This window comes from Octopus bimaculoides, chromosome 2, assembly GCF_001194135.2.
Source record: "Octopus bimaculoides isolate UCB-OBI-ISO-001 chromosome 2, ASM119413v2, whole genome shotgun sequence".
Taxonomy (NCBI): Eukaryota; Metazoa; Mollusca; class Cephalopoda; order Octopoda; family Octopodidae; genus Octopus; species Octopus bimaculoides.
The window spans coordinates 95,588,123-95,593,670 of NC_068982.1; the positions used below are offsets into that span (position 1 = coordinate 95,588,123).

General features: G+C 35.2%; 1 protein-coding gene across 3 annotated transcripts in view; it reads left to right on the plus strand.

Moving 5' to 3' along the window:
* LOC106878042 (uncharacterized) overlaps positions 1-5,548 on the plus strand; it is a 202,986-nt gene that overhangs the window by 92,599 nt on the left and 104,839 nt on the right. Inside the window, exon 3 of one of the 3 annotated variants that reach the window (XM_052978476.1) lies at positions 1,280-1,360. The exons of the other annotated variants lie outside the window; for them this stretch is intronic. The gene's annotated coding sequence lies outside the window, so the exon portion shown is untranslated. The remainder of the gene's footprint in view (positions 1-1,279; positions 1,361-5,548) is intronic. 3 annotated transcript variants of the gene reach the window in all.

The following is a 5,548-nucleotide window of genomic DNA, read 5'->3' on the forward strand; positions in this document are numbered from 1 at the left end:
TATATATATTGTTTATTTTAACTTCTACTTATTTAAGTCATTGGACTGCGGACATGTTGAAGCAACTAAAGTGTTTTTGTCAATCAAATCGAACCATGCACATATTTGTTAAAGTCTGACCGTTATTCAATCGGTCGCCTTTGCCGAACCACCAACGCACGGAGACTTAAGCAAACCAACATATATACACGTGAATCTGTGGTTATACAAATACTCAAGCTATAAGTGTATATATATTCCAATACATTAGCGTGTGTGTGTATGTGTGTGTGTGAGTGAGTGAGTGTGTGTCAGTGTGTGTGTGTGTGCGAGAGTGTGTGTGTATGCATGTATTTGTGAAAACTTTATATATAACTATGCATACGTGATTGTATGAATACGTTCATTGCAGCAAGCTCAATTGCAGAATCACTGAAATGCGAAGTAGTGTAGTTCTTTTTTGTAAAACTGCAGTTTCTCCAAGCGTTGTGCAAATCTACTGTGGCAAAAGCAAGAATTAGAATCAATAATCTGGATAAATAAGCTGTACTGTACGTTCCGCATTATTTCACCATGGATGGTTTCTTTTTCCCCATGATTTTAGACGAGACATTCACATCCGTTAGGCAGCGTATCTCTTGAACAGTGTACAAGTTTTCTTCCCAATCTTAATGAGCAAAATGAGTTCTACTGTATTTGCATCTCTCTGAAGTCTTTATTCACAGCTATCTCCTGTTCCTGAATAGCTAAGCGAAATTTATATAGACATGTATGTTTTTTTATGAACATACGTATGTTTGAATGAAAGAATGTCTTACGTATGTATATTTAAATGAATTAATGTATGATGTACTTATGTAGTATACTTTCTGTAGTGTGATACTCTTAGTATCGGATCACATTTCTGTTCTTTGTATCAATATTTATTAGTTTAAACTAAAATCTGAAAAAGTATACTGTTTATTTTAAAATGACTTTCTATAATCCATTTTACATCTATACGAAAACTGAGCGTGAGTGAGGGGATGTTCTAGGTTGGGTGTATGCATAGGTATATACGATGTTTTATAGATGTAATCCATTTTGTATGCGTAGACGCTTATGTATATGTCTGTATGGTAAGTTAATGAATATGTTCAGCTTATATATCCAAGTTAAGCTGGTTTAGTAAAATAATGGTATTGTCATTCCTCTTATACGTCTATTTCTAGACAGTATCAAAACATTAATACTACTATTTCATTTTCCTTCCTTATAGCATGATACAGAATATATTATTTAAGTAACTCTATTTATACAGATTCACCGCAATGATACGAGGAAATTGATATCACCAAATCAACAGTTTAGCAGTGCTCAAGGATCAGTGCTGAAATTGATTGTACCTACAACCTCTTACACATCTCTTTTGATATTTATGTCAATGTGTATAAATATGCATGCATGTGTGTATGTATGCATATATATGTATATAGATAGATAGATAGATAGATAGATAGATAGATAGATAGATAGATAGATAGATAGATAGATAGATAGATAGATAGATAGATGTGTGTATGTATGTATGTATATATATATATATATATATATATATATATACACACACACATTTTATTTATATTTTAAAATTACATATCTTTACATTTTTATATTATTTATATTTAAATCTTGTTTATATTTTTAAACCACATGTCTTATATTTTGTTTTATATGTATGAATGAGCTACTCCGTGTCGGACACCGGAATGATACTTGATCACTTTATAGAGCGTTTGAGTGTCGGTTTCGTATCTGGAACAGGATAGCTTACCTCATGGCCAGGTAGAAGCACTTAAACTTCTCCTCGAAGGAAATCTCCAAAATAAAACTTGAGGTTTTGGAATTTCCTGGTTTTGTCAATTTTCATCTCACAGCGGCGAAAGTCTTCTTTGGCCAGTAGATGGAGGTAGTGCATTGCATGCTACACCCACTGAAAATTATTCATCTGCACAGGTACTTCTCGTACACCAAATCTTAGTAAAATCATTGAATTGGTTGGTTGGCAGAAACCTAAAAATGCTCTTGTAAATTACTCTAAAATGTCTCTAACAGATTCAGTAAATAGCAAAAAAGGTTTAGGAACGTCAGGGGAACAGGTCTGGTTCGGCAGGTGTCACAGTGTGTCACAGGTTGGGCCCGGTCGTCATCCTGCCCCTGTGGTCAAACAGTCTTCAAAGAAAATTAAAAAAAGTAAAAAATAAACATCTTCTGAATTTTGGCTGTTGGAATGTGCTCACACTTCTTGATGGTAAGTTCAACAAGAGGCCAGAAAGTCGTACTACACTTATTGCATGTGAGCTTAAATAATATTCACTTGATATAGTTGCGCTCTCTGAAACTCGTCTCTCTGGTGAGGGTCAAATAAATGAACCTACTTATGGATATACTATCTTTTGGAGAGGCCTACCTGATGGTCAGCGTAGAGAATCTGGTATTGGATTTGCTCTCAAGAATTCATTATTATCCTCCATTCCAGAATTTCCAAGTGGTATATTTGAACAATATATTTCTTACCATTGTCAGTATTTATACACCAACAATATCTCATTCTTAGGAAACTATAGGACAGTTTTATGACGATCTAGCACAATTATTGAGGAAAGTACCAATTTCTAACAAGCTGGTCATATTGGGAGATTTCAACGCAAGTGTTGGAAAAGACTACGTTTTATGGCCTGTTTTAGGCCGACATGGAATTGGAAAATGTAATAAAAATGAAGTAGCTCTTTTGACGTTTTGTACTGAGGATAATCTGGTAGTTGCCAACACTCTGTTCAAACAGAAAGATAAATATAAAACCACCTGGATGCAACCAAGATCTAAGCACTGGCATCTCATAGATTATATTTTGATCAGAAAGAGTGATATGGAAGATGTTTCTAGTGTTTGGGCCATTAGAGGAGCAGAGATTTGGACTGACCATCGTCTGGTGTGTAGGAAAATAATTTTTTTGATAATGACTAAAAGTAGACAGTCTGGTCCTAAGGTACCCAAAAAGTTAAATGTTGCAAACTTCATATTACCAAGCAACTTGCGAAGATTCCACGATGCTATAGAAGGTATCAATCTTGACCCAAACAATTTATGGGAAGATTTCAAAACAAACGTATCTCATGCTGCAAGTTCGTCGGCGGAATTTAAATCGCCTAAGTCCAGTGACGAGTTCTCAGACAAATCAGCAGAAACTAATGATCTACTTTTAGAAAAACAAAACTTAGGCAATACACTACTTTCTCAGTCCTTGAACCCCAACTCAAAACGAAGCTTATGGAAAGCCAAAAGGAAAAGTGCAGACTGCTCTTAGGAAAGTTAAACAGGAATGGTGTAAATATAGAGCAAAAGAGGCACAAGAGGCTGATAGAAATGACGTCAAGGGTTTGTACTCTTATGTTAAGGAGGTATATGACCCAAAATCTTCTTCAAGAGCTCCAATGAGAATAGCAAATGGGCGTTTGCTTCTGACTGACACCGTTTTTATTCATAAGCGCTGGGTAGAACATTTTTCTGCACTTTTGAATAAACCATCATCTGCTGACATGAAGATGGTAGAAAACATCGAACACCTTCCAGTTATAAGGGAAGTGGAATTTGAACTGACTCTAAATCACATTTATTTACCAGTGAATAAGCTGAATAACGATGTTTCCAGGATGTGCTGGAATCTGTACAGAAGTTGAAATATGGGGGTGACAAAATGTTCGAACTCTTAAATATATTAATTTGTCACTGTTGGAGAACTGAGAAAGTGCCTCAAGACTGGATTGAGGCCATTTTAGTCTCCTTGTATAAATCGGGGCCAAAGGATCTGTGTGGTAATTTTTGTGAGATTTTGCTTTTGTCTGTGATTCGAAAGGTACTTGGCCACATTCTGTTAGAACGTATAAATACCTTCATAGTTCCAAATATGGTGTCTGAGTCTCAATGTGGTTTTCACTCCTCAAGGGGCATAGTTGATTGTATCTTTACTATCAGACAATTTCAGGAAAAGTGCATTGAACAGAATCTTTCCCTATACCATTGCTTTGCTGATTTGAGCAAAGCATTTGATACTGTTAATCGAAATGCTGGTCCAAATCGGATATACAATTTGTGGGTTTCTTTTCAAAACACCGTCTTGTTTAAAAAACAAAATCAGACACCATGATGGTTCTGACGTGTAGGTAGAGGAAATGGTCAGACTCTGCATAAGGAGTAGACAACCACTAAACCTACACACACATAGTAGGCGCGGGCGTGGCGGTGGGGTAAAAAGTTTGCTTCCCAACCATAGGGCAAGTGTCTTCTACACAGGCCGACTGAAAGAAGTCCGTTGCAATGCAGATAGATAGATAGATAGATAGATAGATAGATAGATAGATAGATAGATAGATAGATAGATAGATAGATAGATAGATGTGTGTTGTGTATGCGTCCGCATGTGTGCGTGCGAGTCTTATTTCTTTACTACCCACAAGGGGCTACACACAGAGGGGACAAACAAGGACAGACAAACGGATTAAGTCGATTATATCGACCCCAGTGCGTAACTGGTACTTATTTAATCGACCCCGAAAGGATGAAAGGTAAAGTCAACCTCAGATATTCAGTTTTTTAGACCTAATATATATGATTAATGACAGAAATTTCCAACCTTATATCATTAAACCACATGTTTCAATACTATGTATTAATCATGATTCTAACCACCCACTGTCTACTCACAGAAATTTATTCACAAATCTTTCTAATCTAAACCATCTCTGCCGACAAAACCTCAGCCAACAAAGTAGTCAATCTATACAATAATATATTAACATATTGTGGTTTCTTTAAAACCACTAAATATTACAGACGTGTACAACTCGGGAAGAGGAAACGCAAACGTTTGGAGGTGTAATACACTATATTCATTCAACATCAGTATCTTGATTGGAAAAACATTCCTACAGCTTGTAAAATAGCCATTCCTTCCCGAAAAATCTTTAACTCAAATTTACCGAAAATAAACTACACGACACCAACAAATTTCTTCAACACATTATCATTCACTAACAATAAAACACAAATGAATAATTCAAATTACCAGAACCCAAATAACATTAGTGCTGTAAAATGCAATTGACATTCATAAAATGTGTCTAGTGAAGAGCAATAGTGAACACAAACCCATTATCTATGTAAGCACTGACAATTCTTACAATAATCAGAATAGCATAAATTACATTTACAAAGGATAAACAACAAATCAATTTAAAGTTAGATTTTTTAGCATATCGTTAGATCATTACGCAACTATTCGGCACTTCCATAGTGACATCGGTTTTAGTAAAAATAACAATTTAATCTATGCTATTAGGTTAGATTGTGGTCTTAAGACATGTCTTATATACAATCAAATTATTCAGCAATCAATGTGCTTCCGAAAACTTATACTTTTTAAATACACTTCCAAGATACTAACTTAACGTACCAAGCTCATTTTTCCATATTCTTATATACAAACATACTCACACATATACATACATATCTGTACATTTGTGCGTATATA